The following is a 22,111-nucleotide window of genomic DNA, read 5'->3' on the forward strand; positions in this document are numbered from 1 at the left end:
TGATGAAATAAATGCATTCATTGTGTCCCTATTGATGTTTAGCATCATTGTAGAAAACATTTTAGATAATAATCTTCTTCATATTTTGTAGGTATAGAAAATGTTAGTGAACACTAGCACAGATTTGCTCTACATACATGCAGCTTTGTTGGAGGGAAAAATGCAATCTCACTTTATAAGACATATCACAAAATAAAGTACAAAAATGACCAGATACTGTAGAAAAAAGATAAGTTTTTAAGGCAATTTTAGTAAAAGTACATTTTTAGAAGGACTCTGTGATCAGTGAAATAGTGTGAAGAATGAAAACGATGTTGTTTTTCATAACTGCCCTAATATCAGACTGACTCATTGTTTCTCAGAATAAAATAATTGAAGCAATTTATCCTCAAGACAAGTACTATATGACTCTATCTATTATTGCTGTTGTGAGTGTAGTCAAAAGTGTTAAAGTACAGTTTGAATGAAACTTTCCAGATGTATAAAAATTGTTGCCTCTTTTAGTAGTTGTGGAAACCTTGCTTGCCAAATTACAGTGACAAATGGCAAACTATGTACTAATCTGTGAGTTTCTTGTGGATTGCTGATGTCATATTTCACATTGTGTACACATGGGGTCCTATTAAACATTTAAACACTTCTTGAATCCATAAATAATGGAATGCTCTCTGTGTTTGGATCTTGGCAGAGTTTCAGTATAGAAAAGGGAAATTAATCAAAACAGGTTTAATTCCTAGGAAAAGAGGAAATTTGTAAACTAAACGTACTTAAAATTTTTTGTTTTTCTTATAATTGTAGAGTTACCATGTAATTTACTGTTCATATCAGGAAATGTTTGTCCAGGACAAGTATTAAACTGGACAGGACTGTCAATCATAATTTGATGTTTCTATTACTCTACCCATTCTACAGATGATGAAACTGAAATTTACTTAGGAGGTCAGACTTGACTCTATATAAAGTATCTGATTATGAGAAAATACTTAGGCAAACATTATTAGAGAAATAGTGTTTTCTATCTCTATTTTGATAAGCTCTGTGGGATGCTCATTTCCCAATTTCTCCTGCTCCCACTACAAGTCCATTTGGGGACCACACACGATGTTGCAGTCCTGATGGGAATTTCATTTGTAATCACTGGAAGCTTCTTTTGCTTAGGGCTGTGTAAAGTTAGAAGTAAATTAATTGAAAATAACCTGGCATATTAAAATGATAATTATATGCAATTTATAAGCTAGTATGTTTAAATAAAATACGTATTTTAAGAACTATAAATATGGTGTTAGAGGGTCCAACTGTTAAACGTTCATTGCTCCCCTAGTAACCTTTCTACTCCCTAGGAATGGGGAAAATTGTATCTAGCTGATTATTTTTAAGAAAATTGTTTTTGTTCTTGTTCCGTCAAAATTTCTCTTCTGGTCTAGGTTTAGCTTACCATTTTCTGTGTGGCAAGATGTTTGAGTTTACTGTGATTTATCCGGAATTGACTTTTTGTTTTAAGGAGAATAGCTTCACATGTGAAAAATGTTCATGCTTTAAGTAAGAGAATATTATTTGTATTATCCATTTCTATATTTAATTTCCCGGAAGTTATATAGATCCTCTGTCTCAAATATAGTTAACAATATCTGCTACGGAATTTTACTGTCTTTTATAGCACTAGGAAGCTATTATTTTGTCCCACTGTTCACCTTCCTTTCCGTGTAATAATGAGGAAAATCACGGGGAAAGTACATTTAAAAATAAGTCTGAGCCAAAAATGAATCATCCACTGGGCAAAACCATAGCTGTCATGTTATGGGTTGTACCAGTAAACACACTTCTTGGCTACAGAACACCAGAGCTTTAATGGAGAAATGTTTGATATCATAACTTACATAGTTACACATTCAAAATTCCCTAGTTTGAAAATATTTGTGTTTTTTCCCCCAAAGATGGCAGATTAGAAGCTTTTAGCATGCCTAAGCCATTTGGAAATAGCAAACTAGTGCATAAAGATCAACTCTGTGAGCTTTAATTCAAGAAGCGAAATGGGAATCCACCAGAATCATGAAGGACATCCCAAATCCTGGGGAGGAGAATAGGGGCAAACAGCCCCTGTGAAGGCATCTAGCTGATAAAACTGAGTGAAGTCTTATTATGTGAGAGAGTCAGAGAGCCTCCCTCGTGATTGACCTTTCCACTGGGGATCTGAGCAACCCAGGCCAAGGGAGAGCACTGTGTTCCTTCTAAGCCACGGAGCTAACTTGGAGGGAAGCTTGGAGACACAGAAGGAAAGACACCCGAAAGAACTGCAGGCATTTTCCCCAACCCAAAACCAAGAGCATCATGGAATTTTAATCCAGTCACATACAGAGCCAGACATTCTTTGGTGATCTGGCAGTGTGCCCCACACCAGCATTGTAGTCTCAGGCCAAAGATTGGAGCACTTGCTCTAGAGTTGGGTAGGGGTTTCCATAGCCAGAATTTTGGAAAGTGCCTCAGCCATAGGCACTAGAACTGTACTCTTCCCTCTCAAGGGCCTGGGGCGGGAGGAGAGCTGCTACAGCTGCAGTTTCTTTATAAGATACACAGCCAGGGCCAGCCTGATGACCAGTAACCAGTCTGGGTGTATCCTTGCTGGGTGCCCCATCCAGCTCCCCAGAGATCCTGGTGCAGCACAGCCCTCGCCACTCAACCTGCAGGCAGAATTCCAGAAATTTGGGGTGCCACCTTGCCTAGATCAGCAGCCTGAGACACCCACTGTTTCTGTGCACAGATTATGGTGCATTGCAACCCTTCTGTTCCACACTTAGGCAGATTTTAGGTAGTCAGAGCACCTGATGGCCTGCACCTGCAGCTTGAGCTCCTATCCTTCCTGGGCACAGATCATGCTGAGGCAGGGCCCTCCCTTTTCCACATCCATGCAGAACTCCAGACATTCGGAGTGCTCCCTTGCCTGAATCAGCAACCTGAGATGCCCACTTCTATGCACAGATCAGTGGTGCAGAAAGGCCCTGTATGTTCCACATCCAGGCAGATCTCCAGACATTTGGCGTATTCACTCACTTGAACTAGCAGCCTGAGTCACCCTGTCTTTCCTGTGCAAAGATCCTGGTACAGAGGGCCCCTCTCACCTTCAAGCCCAGACAAATCTCTAGGCATCTACAACTGGTTCTGCAGCCTCAGCCAGCTCACCCTCCCCATGCAGAGACTGTGGTGCACTGAAGCTTTATCCACTCCGCACTTAGGCAGATCCCTAGCCAGTCATAGTACCCACTCACTCAAATTAGCAGCCTGAACTGCCCAGATTTTCCTCTACAGAGACCACGAGGAAGTGGAGCCCTTTCTACTCCATGCCCCAGCAGACCTCCAGATATTAAGAGCACCTATTTATCCTGGATTAGGAGTTTAGGCTGCACGCCACTCCCCACCCCCACCACGCTTGTGCAGAGAACTTGAGGTGAGGTTGGGGGAGAGTGAGAGGAGAGAGAGAGAAAAAAAGAGAGAGAGAGAGAGAGAGAGAGAGAGAGACTGTACTTCAGAATCTGGAGCATAAACAGCGTTTAAATGAATGTGGTTATCTTCTTCCTTCCCGCTTATTGAGGAATGTCTCTTTAGCTTTAAGTTGTGCTTCTGAGTGTAGACCAATGTGTGCTTTAAACCTGAGGTTTATGAAACTAATTACACCATCCAGGGTCTTCTATGTGTTGCTTGAGTTGAAATACAACTGCTAGGCAAAAGAAAAACTCAGGTATTATCTTATCTGGGCAAGTTTTAGGGTAGTAAGTTGCTAAGTGCCACCTGAGTAAAAGCATTGATTGACATGGAAACTACTATCATTCACTCACATTTTATTGTAAGTTCAGCATGTTTTTATTGTATCTTTATACTTTCAGATCAATACATCTTTTCTGAAGTTACTGTAAAACACATGGAAGAATATTGAGTTTGACAGGTGACTGCTAATAAAAGCAACAAAAAAGCAAAAGAATAGCAACACTTTTAGAATTAAACATATAAAGGATAAAATTCAAAAGCATTTCATACAAATTTGTAGAAAAGGACACGCACTAGGAGACACATGCATGTGGCTCTCTAAAAATTCACATGAGACAAAGGACAAAACCAGGGAGTCTATTTGAGGCCTCTTGTCTCCAAAGAAACAGCATTATTGACACCCACCCCTTTCCTATTTCTGTGGTTACAGAACACAGAAGACCCTTAGAAAGAAAAAGGATAAAGAGATAGATCCCTGAAGTGTCCATGGTGGTGATGATAAGAAGAATGGATGTCCACTAATTCTTGACAATTTCTTAGAGTTAGGAAAAATGTTTAAATCAGGGTTTGAGCTCAGAAGACAAAGATGCTTTGTTCACAGCTGAGGACACCATTAAGCTGAACTGAATTCATAAAATCAATTTACTCAGACCCCACATGAGTTATTTTACATGCATACCTTATTAGGTTTTGACAATCAAAGCAGAATAAAAGTTTTAAAACTTTAATAAAAAAGAACTAATGTGTTCTTTCTTACATCTATACACCAGTGTCTCATTTTTTCATTAAATTGCACGTAGAAGAAAATAAAATGTATAATGTTTGGTACTTGGAGGAAATAAGATGGAATCAAATAGAGACTACTTTAGACATCCAGTTGTTCTGTTTCTAGCTTCTTTGGGTAAATTTATTCTTGATTTTTTTTTCTCCAAAATACCAAAAGTTTAGATGATGAAAAGAGAAGAGAAGGAGTCAATTTCAATACTTTAGTAGTGAGATAATGAAATTATTCACAGCCAGATAGGTTCTTAGTTTTTCTTCTTCATTGACATATGCCAAGCATAATACTGACAAAGAAATGAAGGACAAAGACATTTTGTACCACCTCCTGAATTATTTCTCACAATTCCTTTAAAGTTAAAATTACTTAACATTGCAGGAAGAAATGAATCAGGAAGGTACATGATGAACTAAATAGTATAGAGTACATTTACTGACATACTCTGCTACTGAATGTACCAGCTCAACTGGAAGTGAGCAGACATGTAATGTGCTCTATTCTGTGTAGTCGATAGAAATCTCATGAAAATAATAAGATTGGTTTATTCTTCTTTAAACAGAAGTGCTTTATTCTGTGTGAACGTTTGTGTGTGTGTGTGTATGTGTGTGATTTTTCATGTGAACCTTGTTTGTGAAGGATTATTGATTTATGACCATATTTATAACACCTTTGTCTTAACATTTTCTCCATGAATTAACACCTTCTAGATTTGAAGGAATAAAAACAACTCTTGTGGAAGATTTGCTATCTTGCCTTCTTTTCCACTCATACATAGTTCGGTGGAACAGTTTTCTTGGGAGGAGGCAGCAAGAGTTCATGCTCTCAGATGTGAGGAAATGAGATCACTTTGGCAATGATAGTAGGACCAGGTGTAGAAGGTAAATACTATGCTTTTTAAAAATTGGTATGATGGGGAATGGCAAAGCCCTCTTGAAATGCAAAAATGTCTAATTGGTGTCTGTAGAACGTTGCACTCAATAAAACTTTTTAAGAGTCAGGATATCATTTTTATCAGTCATTGATGAAAAACATAATTTTGAAAATAAGTTCAGTTATGAAAGCAAGAACAAATATATCAGCCTTTTTCTTCCTTATATGAGACACTAATAAGAGAAAATTAATCAAATTACATTAGTGTCTCCTTGGTCAATGCAAATTCTTTCTTACTCTTATTTCGTGTAGTTTAAGAGTTGGGTGAGATAAGATTGTACCTGTGCCATAATAGTTACTTCGTTATTTGAGGACAAGTTTTTACAGAAAAAGGAAATTATCAGTAAAACTAACCATTTGATACATCTTCAATTTAGACAAAAAATATATTAGTAGTTTCTCCAGAAATAGTTCCATATATGTCTATGCCTACATTTAAATTTTTGTGATAGCTTTACCCTTTAAATATTTCAAATTATAATTAAAATTGTGCATTCATTGTATGAATATCATTAATGAAGAGTTTTAAATATTTTAAATTGATTAATTCATATGATCAATGCTGCTAAAACCAACACCCATGTTTTGTGTTATAGCAAAATTACAAATTTATTTATAATTTTAAAATCTGAAAAATGGGCAAGAAGAATGGTATCTTAATTTTTACATGTGAATTCCAGAACTTCTTCAAATAGGTATTCCAATAAAAGCATTTGGTTTTGCCTTCCTATTCAAATATTTCTATCTAGATTTTGTTTAGAAATTCTTCATGACTCAATATGACTGTTGGTATAACATTTGTGGTGTGCATGTCATTGCTTATTCAACAAATAACTTATCACTATGTCTGTTTAGCCCATTATTTGTCTTTATGGTGGCTTTCTATAAGGCAATGAAAATTTCATGTGCTATGAAATATAACATTCAGTGTTCAAGTAATGGTTTTACCTTTCATTAGATTACAAAAATCTTTCTTTCCTCTAAACCACATATCAATTTGTTAATTTTCAAAATCTTTAAACACATTGCCAAATAAAGGATGGTATGGGGTGATGAAGGAAAGGAGTGGACTTGAGTGGGGCAGTCTTGCTGTTTGAATCTGGCTTTTCCAATTCCTTCCTGAGAGATTTTGGCCTTGTTCGTTATGTTGCCAATTTTTTATTTGATCATCAAAACTAGAAGAAACAACATTTATTTAGAAAGATTTTGTGGTAATGAGAAACAACATCTATAAAAACACAATCAATAATCCAGAATATGATATATGTTCAATAACTGTTAGACCAAATATCATATGCTTTTAATTTAATTAGATAAAGTTTTCCGTGACTTTTCTCTCCATATCGTAAAGGAGAGGAAAGGAAAGAAACATAACATATATTGACTATTACTGTACTCCAGCCACTGTGCTAAAGTTAGCACTTTGATTTTGAATTTAGGGCACTTGGGATAATTTGGACACTCAGGTGAAATAAAACACTACAGTGTTTCTGCTGAATGTCCTCCCCAGCATGTGTAGCATAACTGCGTAAGTTCATGGTGTTAACAAATAGGCCATATATCCCATGTCTTTCTCTAGATGTAAAATTTCCAGAGTATCAGTTTCTGCCACAACAAAAATGAACACAACTGTGTTTTTCTGGATGTCAATCCTCTTCCTGTTAGCTGGCCCCAGGCTATCATTTCATGACCTTTCCGGGACTGGAGAGAGTGGAGGGAAGGGCACACCTCTCTTTCTCACCCCAGTCCCCACAAAATTTCTTCTCTAAGATTCTCTGTGTTCAGATACTTTTCTTTTTAATAGTCTCTCTATATATACTATAATACAGATAATTTTATAATCTATATGTAAATAGGTATATCTATATCTCAAATATATAATTATAAATTATATATTATAGATATTATTATATATAATTATATGCCATATAATTATATATAAATTACCTATTACATATTTTATATAATCTATAAAAATTTTATATTATCTATTACATATAATATGAAACTATATTATATTATTATATATTATATACAGTATATTATATATTATTATACTATTATATAATATAATAATTATAGATTAATACATATATTTTATATAATCATATCATTATAATGATATATAATATATAATACATGCTACATATAATAATTATATATGTGTATTTGTCTCATATATATATGTATCTCCAACCCTAGGTATTTTGATGTGTTATCTCCATTAATAATTAAAACTCAGATTGTCTCCTAAATTGTCCTTTTAGGGATGAAGAGAAAATGTTTTTATTAACCACAATTCCAGTTCTGTATAATGAATCTACTAGATCTTATAATGCTGGGAGGACTGAAGCATTTGAATTGAGGATAGTCTTCTAAAATAAGAAAATACGATGTAACTGTTTCTGGGGGCTATTACATGTAATCAGGATTGAGTTTTGTTTACCAATGCTAACAAATAGGAAACAAATGAGTATGGAATGAGTAATCTTAGGCTGTAACTCACAAAAAGCTAAGTCATTCTTTGGATTTGAAACACTAGACTTTGGTGGGTATGTTGATATACCTCACTTTCACCTAATATTCTGTACAAATCTATCTGACATTAAAACCAGTTCTTTCCTGGGTTCATACAGATTACTACTTAAGAAGAGGTACTGACTGTGTGTGTAAAAATTTCTTTTCTATTTTAATCAATGTTGAAGATAATTTATCAGAGAAGTAATAAAAGAGCACTGTGGCCTTATGAAGTCATGAATTCAGATTATTACCATTTTTTGATCTTAATAGATAAACATTTTTGTTGTATTATTAAAAATATATATGAATAGCTTTTCCTGAATTCACCATTGCTACATCTCTAGGACCTTTCCATAAGGACTTTGTATACCTTGTGTCACTTAGTTCTTATAAATTGCCAGACTTAGCAAATAAAAGCAGTGGATGCCTGGTAACATTTATTTTCAGATAAACAGCTTTTTTTTTGAGACAGTGGCTCACTCTCTCATCCAAGCTAGAGTGCAGTGGCACGATCATGGCTCACTGCAGCCTGGACCTCCTGAGCTCAAGTGATTCCCTAGCCTCAGCCTCATGAGTAGCAGCAATGGCTAATTTTTGTATTTTTTGTAGAGACAGGGTTTCACCATGTTGCCTAGGCTAGTCTCAGACTCCTGGGTTCAAGGGCTCCATCTCCGTTGGCCTCCCAAAGTTCCAGCATTACTGGCGTGAACCACCATGCATAGCAGCATTTTTTTTTTAATTACACCTATGCCCCATGCCATTTTGGGCATATATACATTTAAAAAATACTACCTGTTTTTCTGAAATTCAAATGTAACTTGGTATCCTGTATTTTATTTTGCAATCCTAAAACTACTTCAATTGTCAACTCTTGCTACTGATCCCCATTTTAAATAAAAGAAATTGAGGTGCACAGTGACTGTCACTTGCTTAGTGTTACATGGATACTTAGTTTCGAACAAAATCCAACTAGTTTTGTATTCTGGTTTCCCGGTTCATGCTCCCAACCATTTCACTACTTTCTCCCTCAATATCTACTCTTTAAAGACTGCCTGATACTTACTATCACTGTGTTTCTTCTCAAATCTAACCCTCCATGACCTAATTCTATTTTTCAAGGTAAAAAGGGGCTTATCCTTTAAAAGCTTACTTCACCTCATTGCTCCAAAATGAATGTGTTTATTTTGGCAGCATCAGTAAAATATCATTAATATAAATAAGATCTACATTTTACCTGAGAAACTTTCCAGAGATCAATGTGTCCTAACTAGTCAATCACTGTATCAGAATTGATTTCTGTAATGTATTCAACGGACTTTGTAGAATCTCTCCAAAGTTTACCTGCTAATTACTACCTATGTACTTGTAAAAATGCTAACCGAATATTCGTGGATTTAAAAACAAAGAGAAATTCCTCTTCAATTACCACTGTGGTTCATTCTTTTCACTGTAGAAAGAATGCGATCCATGACAGAGTAGTCTGTGGGAAGAAGAACCTCCCTGTTATGTAAAAAGTAGTTTTATTCAGTAGAGTGCTAGGTAAGAGTGGTAAAATGTGTTCACATTGTCTGAGTGCAGTAAAAGATTTTTAATTTATCTTCTCTACGATCACTTTAGGCAGGTCCGAGTGACATCTTTCACACCATTAATTCATTGATATGAGTCCAAGATCCCCTTTTTGTCTGTAATGGAGGTAGGATAGAGGGTGATGCAGGCTCTTCACCTGGAGTGGTCAACTGGGGAACTGATCAATATCTGAGGTCCAGAAAAGTTTCCTATTGACAGTAGAGACCATTGTCTCATGCTAAAGGCAAAACAAGAAAAATTTATAAATATTCTGGATACAGGCTATATAAGGTGTTCAAGAGAAATCTGCAGATACAGACTGGACAGTCTTTGGGTCTGAGTGACGGCCAACCATCTCTGAGATACTAGTGTTAAATGGTACTTTCTATGCCAGTGGCAAGAGCCAAGGACTTGACAACTCTGTTCCCTGCACTGGAAAACTGGCTACTCCTGCTGCTTTGGATGAGAAAGAAGACCTCACAATAAGGTACAAGTAAGCTGAGAGGACAAGAAATCATATTTAGTAATGAAAATCATTGTTCCCATCTGATTTGCTATTTCACACCTTCATTATTCTACTGGAGTGGTTTTTATATTTTTCCTTTTTCCTACAGTAATATTTCAATCATATACATATGAGACACATTATCTATGATCCCAAATAATAAATGTTGTTTTAATAAAATACACTGCCAGTCATGCGCAACACCTAGATAACTATAATCTCTTTTTTCTCCTACATTAGAAAGCATGTCTGAGTGCCTGCGTGAGAAACCCTTGAAGTGATAGTCTTATAGAATTACTAATTTATTTTGTAAAGAAGAACATTTGCTAACTCATTGTTAGCATAAAAACATTGCAATGTGATGACACAAACATCACAGTATCTAGAATAAGAGCCACTATGTATAAAAGTATATATACATAATATATATGTATAAAAGTAATATATATATATAATTATGATATTTCTCTGCTTAAAATCCTTCAAAGACTCTCTGTAAAGTCACCACAGTTCATTAGATCCACAATGCCCTTTATAATGTGGCCACAACTTATCTCTCCAGTCTTTCTTCTTTCACTTTTGTCCTATGCTTCCCTGGCTCCAGGAGAGGGAAAAAAAAAAAAAAAAACAAAAAAAAAAAACTGGCTATGTCTGGATTACATCATGTAATTTAATTTTTAGGGCCTTTGCTTTCATTTTCCTATCTGCCTGAATCACCCTTTCACTATATTCTATGCATATTCATCTTTCAAAACTTAACCCAAACGTTACTTTCTTCATGATATTTGTATGCGTCAAAATATTTTTTTCTCAATGCCCAAATAAAATGTCTTAATTAGTGCTTTGCTTGAATAATAGCATTATTTGTTGATAAATCTTTGATATTACATAATGAAATCTGTTGTGATGGGACTAAAATGTATTTCTAATTATATCTCCATGATATATGTGATCTAGAAGGTGTTTAATAAATGTTTGTTAAAATAGTAACTAAATGGCAACCAATTTTGTACTAATCTCAGACTATCACCAATACATACCACTTATATGCAAGGAAATTCTATATTTATTATTCCACAGTTAATAGGGACTAAAAATAATTTTGAGGATCAGAAAATTATGTGATTTGGGGCAAAATATGGAAATAGTATGGTTTAAAGATAAAGACATGGTCTTGAAATAGACAATTAGATTTTCATGTGAATTTCTCCACTTTTGCTTGTGAAGTCAGTAATTATTTAACATCTTGAGGTTCATTTTTATTGTCTATAAAAAGAGGTGGGGGAGAAGGAGAATAAAGAATAAGGAGGAGGAAGAGGAGGAAAAGGAGGAGGAGGAATAAGGAGGAGAAGGAGAAGGAGGATTAAGAGAAGAAGAATGAGAAGAAGAAATAGTGTTGAACTCAGTTGCTGGTACATAGTAGGTGATCATTAAATATTAATTCACCTTCCCTTTCCTGAGTTCTTGTGAGCTAAACACATAAACAGAAAGGCCCATGATGATGGAACATGCCAGGTTAAAGCTGTCTAGAAATAGGGAAGTAAAAGGAAAATACAGAATATGTAGAAATTGAGTTATTTGCTTACAAGGATAAGATAAAATGTACCAAAGTAGATTTAAACCATTCTAAATGCTTACATTTGTATTCTAATGTTGTCTTTTCCTAAATCTAATTTGATAATCTTCTAGTTTCAGGTGTAAAATAGAATACTAAAATTCTCTTGGCATGTTTGCAATATTTCTTTTATTAACACACCCAGTATCATTCTTTATTTCGGTGACTTCACCTAGAAGCCAGCTTCTTTATAGTTTCTTCTTTTGGAAACTATGTCAGCCTCCTCTGAATCTCTCTGAGTATCACATTCATCTTAAGCTTTCCGATATGTTATGTAAAACAATAGTAGCACCTTCTGTTTGATGTAGATAAAAATGACAGGATGAAAAGCTGACTATGAGAAAAACTCCTGGCTCATTTGCAAAATACTAAAACATTTCAGCTGCCTCAAAGATAAACATTTTGAAACAAAGCAGAGTTTTGGTCCATTTTATACAATTTTTTTTTTTTTTTTAAGTAATTAGAGGTCTAAACAGGGCTCATCATAAAAGTGACATTTTTGGTAGTTAATTCACTACCTACTTTGTTGATTTCCACTTGATTGGAAAAAAATGTCTAGATGAGAAAAATTCCTTTTCATTAAGAGACTAGGAACTTGGGTTAAATATTAAGAAATAATTTACGATTCTGGCTGGTCATGGTGTCTCATGCCTATAATCCCAGCACTTTTGGAGGCTAAGGCAGGCGGATCACTTGAGGTCAGGAGTTTGAGACCAGCATGACCAACTCCATCTCTCCTAAAAGTACAAAAGTTAGCCAGGCATGGTGGAGGGTGCCTGTAATTCCAGCTACTCGGGAGGCTGAGGCAGAAGAATTGCTTGAACCTGGGTGGCAGTGAGCCTCCCAGGTTGAAGTGAGCCGAGATTGCACCATTGCACTCCAGCCTGGCAACAGAGCAAAACTCCGTCTAAAAAAATAAAAAGAAATAATTTCTGATTCTGAAGGATTAAAAGATAAAAGATTACCTAAGTGTGGTTAATAATCTAAATAGTGTATATACAACTTGACTACAGTGATGTGAGTATTCAGACAAATACTATTATCAGGAAATTATCTCAGGTGTAGGCAAATAGGTAAATCTTTCTTGACTTACGGGAATTAGAAAACCCGGTAGGTGTTCTCTTGAGGATAACCAGAAAGGCTGTTTCACATGTACCTCTACTTACCTTACGAGGCTAAAACTTTGAATTTTCTAGAAGTTTCTAGGATATGGTTCTCGATAAAAAAAGAATGTCAATAACGTTATAATAGCAAATATCTTTGGGAGTTTATTTTTAGCATGCTGTGCATTTATATTCCAGGAGAGGAATCTAAGGAGCATCTATAGAGGAGTATCATAAAACTTACTGTGTGGCCTAACATTTATTGAAACCTCAGTTACAGAACAAGAAGGCATAGACACATTTTCCCCTGATTGTAACTGCTATGTACAATTAAAAACCCTAGAAATAGAAAAGAAAGCAACAAAAGAACTCCAAAGGGTGGTAGGCAAAATGCAAACTGATTCAGGATCCAAAAATTGCAGAAAATGGTCACCTGGGTCTGAGGTTTTCCAACACTCAAAGTAGGCACAGAAGCCATTCTAGGTAGGCCCATGTCTCTCTCTCAGATAAAATGGGACCCATGCATAAAACACCACTTTAACCCTGGCGGATTTAGCAAGGGAAATTGATTGGGAGCTCCACTAACAATAAGTTGTCAGAGTGGACACTCTCTTTCCTTACTAGTCCTGTGAATTCCGCACTTGGCTGAGGAGATGCTGAGGAAGCTGATGAGGTCACAGTGGAGGAGAGAGAAATCTGCAGGGAGATGTAGTGAATTATTATAATTTTATGTTGCTTCAGGATCCATTTTAAGTATAGGTTTAATTTTCCCATAACAGAAGCAGAGCTTAGTCACCCCTGACAGTTTCCAGGTCTTTGCCTTCTCCCCGTTCCTCAATATTGACAACCCAGATATCTACCTTATACAACCACATCCTGGTGATCAGTTTCCTCTGAGACAGCTAGATCAAACTTACTTGACTTGTCTCACTCACCCCCATATCCTGTGTGGACTATGCAAAGGTGCCTCAGGGATCACCTTTCAGTCACAGTGTGTCTCCAAGGATCCATACCTACTTTCTCAAAATCCAATTGAAATTCCCTGAGGAAAGGCTGCTTGGGTAATGCCTTGAACCCCAGTAAAGGCTTCAGCCCACTCTTTAACTTGCTCCCCACCTGCTTGTTGAGACTGCATGTCCCAGAAAGCAGCTCCCCTTCCTGTTGGACCTGCGAGGTGTGCCACCCAGCTTCTCTCTGGAAACTGTCAGTAATAAAACTGCTTCTGTTTTGTTGCCTCCTCTGTGTTTCATTTGACCAACACACCAGAACCCAACTTCTTTCCCAGTTAGGACTCTGCTAGAAAGTGACTATATTGGTAGGAATAAACTGGACACAGTTCAGGCAAAAGCCATGAGAGTGTCCTCCAGAATAGACAAATTTCCTTTGAGAGGGACATCTATGCACAGGTTGACACTTAAGAATTAGACTGTTCTCCAGGAAGAAGAGGTATCCCATGAAGGGCACATCACATGCTAAACATCCACAATAACCTCCCCTGAAGCCTTGTAGGGGTTAGAGTTTATACCAACTCTCAGGAAAGAAACCTCAAAACCAAACTAAAAAATATAGCAGAGGCCGTGGCTCACGCCTATAATCCCAGCATTTTGGGAGGCCGAGGCAGGGGGATCACAAGGTCAGGAGATCGAGACCATCCTGGTTAACAAGGTGAAATGCCGTCTCTACTAAAAATACAAAAAAATTATCCAGGCGTGGTGGTGGGCACCTGTAATCCCAGCTACTTGGGAGGCTAGGAAGGAGAATCACTTGCACCTGGGAGGTGGAGGCTGCACTGAGCAGAGATTGTGCCATTGCACTCCAGCCTCGGTGACAGAGAGAGACTCTGTCTCAACAACTACAACAACAACAACAAAAAAATAGCAGTTGGGGAACCACTCTCCATCCCCCAACAAACAGGGATCAGACTGTCACAACAAGCATTTAACAGGAAAGCTTTTTTATCCCTCTCCTGTCCTCCAAAATATACCAGATGGCCACACTGGGGAAATCCTTTCTGCCTCTATAGACAGCAACAATAGGGACCAGTGGGAGAACCAGTGGTACCACATGAACCAGGCAAACAGAAACAATGTAGTGAAGTGTTTGAAAATTAAACTGTTATTGGAACCATAGCCCACATAAGTAGGCCAGGACTTGTTTAGTAAATCTGAGCATCTTACCTGAATTCTGGTGTTCAACTCAGTCCATCATGCATTATATTTGCCAATTCCTAGATTTAGAAAATCTTATTGATATTATAGATCAAAGAAATGGGCTGGAAATCAACAGAAAGCAGGTCAATGAAAAGACTCATTTTGGATCTATGGAGAAAATGAAGGGAATGCCGATGGGTAAGATACTAAGCGTACAGTCTATTTGCTTGGAAACTGAAGCAGATACCACTTCAAAGTTTGGGTCAGTCACACAGGCAGTTTTGTGTGGCAAAGAAAAAGCTTCGTAGTCTCAATTGTGTAATTGCTTTATAGGATCTGTGAGTTTTATACTTTTATGTGCTTTCATGAAAGTATCATCCTTCATTTCCATGTTTAGAATTCCTTTGAGCATTTTTTTAGAACCAGGTCAGAGGAGATGAATTCCCTCAGCATTTGCTTGTCTGAGAAATACTTTACTTCTACATGTGTAAAGCTTGGTTTGGCAAGCTAGAAAATTAGTGATTGGCAGTTTTGTTTGTTTGTTTAGAAGACAAAATAGGACCTGGCTGTAAGGTTTCTACTATGAAGTGCACTGTTAATCTCATAAGATTTCGTTTATAAGTTATTAGATGATTCTCTTTTGCTGCTTTTAGAACTTTTTCCTTTATATTGACTTTAGGTAGTCTGATGATTACATTCCTTGATGAGGTCCATCTTGCAAAGTATTCCCCAGGTGTTCCTTGTGCTTCTTGTATCTGAATATGTAACTCTGTAGCAAGACCAGGATAGTGCTTCAGAATCAGTCCCTCAAATAGGTTTTCTAAGCCTGTTACCTTTTCTTTTTCTCCCTCAGGAATAGCTATAACTAGTAGGTTTGGTTGTTTTACACAATCCCATATTTCTTAGAAGCTTTGTTCATTTCTTAAAATGCTTTCTTAGTTATTTCTGACTGGGTTAATTCAAAAGACCTAAGTTCTGACACTCTTCTGTGTGGTCTCGTCTGCCTATTGTTAAAGCTTTCAACTGTATTTTGTAATTTCTTCAATTTTTTTTATTTCTAATTCTGCTTTTTTAAATCTATTTACCTCTTTAGTAAATTTTTCATTTCTATCTTGAATTGTTTTTTATTTATTTGTGTTGGCTTTCAACTTTCTCTTGAGGATCTCTTTGAAGTTCCTCACAATTCATATTTTGCATTCTTTATCTGTCATTTCACAATAGTTATTTTGGTTAGGATCTATTGCTAGAGGGTTAGTGTGACCTTTGTGGGGTTTCTGTCACTCTGCCCCACTTCCTGCCTCACCCTTCATGCAAGTCCTGGCTGGTGGGCACACTGCCAATGGGGACGCAACCACCCCCTATAACCTTGAACATGTTTTCCTAAGTGCATCCATGCCAATCCCCAATTGGAACAGTCATGGCTGTATCTACAGCAGTGGGTGGGGTGTAGATAGAAGTTCCCCTATTTATATCTGCTCCTGTGCACTGGTACCATCTTTCTGTTGGTGTAGAACCATACTCTTTCCCTATAGAGCCCAGAACAGTACTCATGTCTCTGCTGGGAGGTGTACATTTACCTTCTTCTCATAAGTGGGGAGATCTCTGGCAGAAGAGAGGGCACATTCTGGTTTTCTTTGTCCCAGAGGGTGCTTTGGTATCCTGAATTCTTCCCCTAGAGGCAACCTACCCTGAGGGTTGAATTCTAGGCTCCTGTAGCACCCCAGGGTCCCACCAGCCCTTTGCAGTTGTCACAGTCTGAAATACTTCAGGGAAATGTTTGTGGATGATAGTGACGCAGAGACATAAGGGCTGAGAATCCCTGGGAAGGATAGAGGCACACAATGGATGCACAATCAGTATGGTGTCCTCTACCTCAGCTCAGGTGTTGGGGGAAAGTGAGTGAACCTATGCCAGCTGGCCACCCAGCATTCTGCCCTTAAGAAGTTCCCAAATTGCCACCCACAACAATACTTGGGGTAGCAAAGAAAGAGGTGCTCTCAGATAGCTTGGCAGTCAGCAGCCTGCTGCAGGAGTTAGGAGAGCAAAATACACCCCCACCTACCCTTTCTACTGGACTCCAAGTTCCTCAGGGGTCAATCTCTGTTAAACTCTTGCTTCCTTCTTTTTCTGCACCCCAGATTCTTCCCATGCATTCTCAGATAGGTTCTGGCACTGTTCCTTCAGTATTTCATTCAGGCCATGATTAGTCACCTGTAACTCTGGCTCTTCTTTTTGTGGATAACTGGCATCCAATGTCTCTAGTTAGACATCTTGGATTAAACAACAACAACAACAAAAATAACAGAAAAAGTTTTTGATAAAAGAAAGCTTTCCCACATCAGATCATATCAAAGGGTTCAGTAGTGGTTATAGTGGTAACTTCGATGAAGTTAGAATCATTGCCTTACCATAGTAATTGTAATGTTTGTCTACATCACCCTTGAGAATCTGATTGTCTTTGAATATCAATATGGGCTCCATATCAACCTGAGAAGATAAAATAATAATCAGAGAACATCAGCCTCAATTGTCACATTGAACCCTCAGAATGTGTTCAGCATCAGAGGTAACAGTGAAGTAATTCTCCCCTTCTCAAGTTCTGTCAGACTGAAAGCACCACATCAGATACCAAAGTGTTTTCTGTCAAATTGAAGTGATCGTCCAGCAAGTTTTCAGTGAACATAAATAAAGAACACTGTTGGAGAACAACAGTTTTTGACTATTTTTTCTTGTCCTTGTTAATAAGAAAGGTAACAGAAAGAATCTGTACTTCAAGGAGATTTTTATAATCCTGCTGAAAAGATAAGGGAATCCGATTAAATATATGTATATATAAGACAGATGTTCAACAAAAATTAGATGACTGACTAAAGGCTCTTTTCTCTGAGTGTTTATTCAGAGGACTGACGTGTCAGTTCTCACCAATCAAACAGGGTTTAATGCATAGAAGTCTCTTTTAGCTGTGTTTCTTCCTTGTAGTCCCTCCTGGTCTTCCCAGTTTTCCAGTCTCTTGAGTTTCTCTGATCAGAAGCTTGCTAGCAGCTTTGTGGGATTCCTTGTAGAGATAGGCTGCATTATTCTATTATACTATATTGGCATATGTTCGTATTTATCACATTTTGTTATTTTCATACAAATGGTCCTATAGCAAATTTTATGCTCTTCTCTTATTTTCATTTAACAAAATACCTTAAAGTTTGTCCAATGTCATTTCATAGTGAGTGGTCCTTTTTTCCACTGTGGGCACAAGATAGTATTATTATCTTTTATGAATTACCATAATTTATTCAACCTACATTCTCCTAATGACTTTTGAGATTTTCTCAAATTTCACTATAATGAAAATCCTGTGATGAATGTTTTTAAGCTTATTTATTCACAAATATGTGTGATTGTATGTATAGTGTATATTCTAAGAAGTACATTTTCTGAGTCAAGGAATATGTCCATTGAAATGATGATAGTGAATGTGAGACTGGTTAACAAGGAAGTAGAGCTAGTTATACTCTTGCTAACATGATATAAGAGTTTCACTTACCTCATTGTTTTGAAATATTCAAAACTCTCATCTATAATCCTATCCTTCCTGGTAACTCTTCTATTGGATACAGCAAAGCCATTGATTTTTTAAAAATGGAATGAATCAGGAAACAACTTCATCTAAATCTCCACCAACAATATTTTCAGCATAGATTTTTGCTATGCATTGTAACAATAACATTTTCATTGGTTTCAGTTTCCTGCTCAAATCTAAGTGCTTGGACATTATGGCCATACCAGCTGAGTTATATTATCCAAAAAATAAATGGATTGATTTTTTTCTCAGTAGCCTGCTCCTAACTCCAATGGTCAACACTTTCCTTGCCAAAATACATGATGCGTTAGATGTGTTTTCTCACTTATGGCCAGATACAGCTCCACACAATAACAGAGAACAGAAATTTTTATTCATCATTACCAAACCATGCTTTTATATAGAAATAACTAAAATATATACTGATTTATGAACTTCTTATAAAGTCTCCAGTTACTGCCATATCCTTCTTGATAAAGATTTGTATCTGAGGAAGTTAAAAGTGTATACAGTATACTTTGAAAATAAACTCTTACAGCACCCAAATCAGTATTTGGCACACTACAGTCAAGAAATCAAGCTACTATCAGAGCCAAAGCACATTGTTAAACAGCATTGTCCATTACTTGAATAATTTGGAGATTGGTGTCTAGAGAAATGTCAAAAATAAATTGCTTTAAAGGACTATCTGGAAAACCCAAAAAGCAAACTTAGAAGTTGATTTTGTATCTGTGTGTCGAACAATGTATTTTTTCATTTTATTTTTAAATGTCCAGACCCTATCAAGTGAACAAACTCATATAAGATGTCAGATCTTGTAATTAAAAAATTGAACAGACAGAATCTATGAGGAGTAATCAAAAAACCCACTATCCTTTTAAATATCATGAAGCTCAACTTCTCCTTAAATTTACTAATTAAAACTGGGTTTTCCCCTTTTCGTAAATTGCAGTTGTGCAGTTTAAAACTTTTCTGATCATTCCAAATAAAACAAAGTATCAATTCAAAAATTCAGATTTCTAAACATGAGTCATAGTTAAATCTTCAAAGACATTTGATATTGAAGATACACCTTTCCTTCATATGCAAGAAGATTGAAGGTTGAGAAATGGAGTATGACTGTCTTCTTCTCTTATCTTGACCTGTTGTTAAGAAGATTCTATACTTTCTTATATAGAATCTTCTTAGGAAGATTCTATACAGTTTTCTTTCTCAATGTATCACCAGGAAACATATTAATTCTTTGGCCAAACCATGGAGAAAGGCTGATTGAAATCGTCTGTTAAAGTAGCTAGGCTGCCTGTGACATGCCCTTTCAAATTTCCAAGAAGTTAGGTTTTCAGATGCAGTTGGGTTCTCAAAATGCAGGGGCCATAAAAAAAAACCCACCTGATTATTTGAATGATGAATTAACTCTTCAAATCACTGATTAATTTAACAACTTAACAGAAATATCTACTCTGTTTTCAGTTACAGAGTTTAGAGCCATTTTTCTTTTAGGTCATCATTGAATTATTAAACCCCCTCTTCCTTTGTTATCTACCATGGTAAATATTAAATGGAGGCATGTATTTCCCCCCATTCCCCTCTTTAGGAATAATTTAAAGTGTGTGTTAAAAGGGGATAAGTTCTTATAAATATTCCCTTAATGCCACTTGGAAAGATAATTTCTCAGTGTCCAAAACTGTCTCAGATGTGAAGGAAAAAGAGCAACCATTTTGATCACCAATTAAATTATAGTAAATCTTTGTTAAGTAAAAAACAAAATAGATGTGTTATTTTAGTAAATTGAGAGATTTTTGTCAACTGAAGGCTTACTTAAAACACAATTAAATTATCCTAAGGAAGAAATTTTCCAAATACTGTATAAATGGGCATAATCTTAATTTAAAAACCTGGCTATAACTTTATTAAAAAAAATCCATAGAGCAATTTTATCTTTGGTGTAAAAAAATTCTTAATGTAATATTAATATACAACTTATGAAAACGGTAGTCTTCATAATTAGGTTAGGTTTTTTCTAGGGTTTTAAGAATGTTTTAATATCAGTAACACTATTAATAAAATCTAAAATATTAATAATTATAAGAAAATACTATATGATCTCTATAGAAACTAAAAATTTAGCAAAATTTTGGATAAAAAATAAAAAATGAATATATAGATGATCTTTTACTTTATAAAATAGATTATTCCCATGCCCAAAGCCCTCATCATGCTTTATGGGAAAATACTGAAGGCATTTATATTAATGTAAAAAATGAATGACAAATGCCCACTCTCATTGCTGTTATTAAATATTGTATTTAATACTAGTCAATTCAATTAAAAGGGAAAAACTTTGTGGAAAATAATTAGGTCGATTTGCAGATGAAGATAACACAATAGTATGCCTGAAATTCCCAAGAGAATTGGCTAAAACACTAATACAAAAATAAAATGATGCTATAAGACTTTGTCATTTAAAATTACTTATGTAAATTAACCATTTCAACATACAATATACTGGAAGGAAGTTTCAACTTAAAATACGAATATAATAACATTTTAGGAGTGTGTACAATGTGAAGAATTCTCACTAAAACGAAGTCTTGAAAACAAAAGCAAAACATAACATATTCTTGAATAGAAAGGCAATAAAATAGAGACATAATTATTTTTTAGTTAATTAATAAATTTAATATGATGCCCCTGAAAATACCAAACACTAGCTGACTATTTATTTAGTTATTTATTTTACTAAACAATTTCTAAATTTTATGTGAAAAAAACAGCTAAGGAAATTAGAGAAATTTTTGAAAAATAGTGCATACATCCTAATTGTTTTATGCAATAAAGCTTTCTAAGTTTCTAATAACTAGATAAGTATAGTGTTGAGACATAAGCTTTCAGGGAGGACAATAGAAGAAAATAAAAATCATATATAGATACAATCACATGTGAGAATTTAGTATGTGATTAATTTAGTATGTGAGAATTTAGTGTGTATATCTCAGCTCAGTAGGAAAAGATAAGTTATTATATCATACTCTGACAAATGGACAGACATCTGAGCATAATAGAATTAATATAAATCTGACACTGTACAACAAGGTAAATCAAAAATAAGTCAAAGATTTAATCTAATCAGGAAATCCTTTCTAATGATATTTGTAAGTCCAGCAGCATATATATATGTGTGTATGTGCGTGTGTGTATATCCATGTGTATGTGTTTGTATATATACATAAATGTGTATATATATAGAGAAAGAGCACATTTTAAAAGTTTGCATTAACAAAAATGCATAAGCAGGTTCAAAACATCATGATAAACTGGGTGCAATACTCCCAATTTCTGTCAAATACAAAGGGCTATTCTCTCTAATATATAAGAACTACAAACATAACAAAATGATTAGTAACAATGAAAAATAAATTTTAACTTAACTAAGAAGTTCACGTGAAAGAGAGAAAAATGACTCTTAAACATATGAAAAGTTAGTTAATCTCAATTCTAATAAGAAAAAGACCTATGAAAACAGAGCCTAAATATCTTTTTTTAACAATGAGATGATTGGAAAATTCTAATATGTGTCAATTGTGTACTTGTGGAGAACCAGGATATTC

The 22,111-nt window shown here is 35.6% G+C and overlaps 1 long non-coding RNA gene across 1 annotated transcript in view; it reads right to left on the reverse strand.

Moving 5' to 3' along the window:
• The window catches only part of LOC135274816 (uncharacterized), a 144,970-nt gene that overhangs the window by 66,200 nt on the left and 56,659 nt on the right, over window positions 1-22,111 (reverse strand). The window lies entirely within an intron of this gene.

Source organism: Aotus nancymaae, unplaced genomic scaffold (assembly GCF_030222135.1).
Source record: "Aotus nancymaae isolate 86718 unplaced genomic scaffold, 86718_ANA_hifiasm-v0.15.2.pri h1tg000014l, whole genome shotgun sequence".
Lineage (NCBI taxonomy): Eukaryota > Metazoa > Chordata > Mammalia > Primates > Aotidae > Aotus > Aotus nancymaae.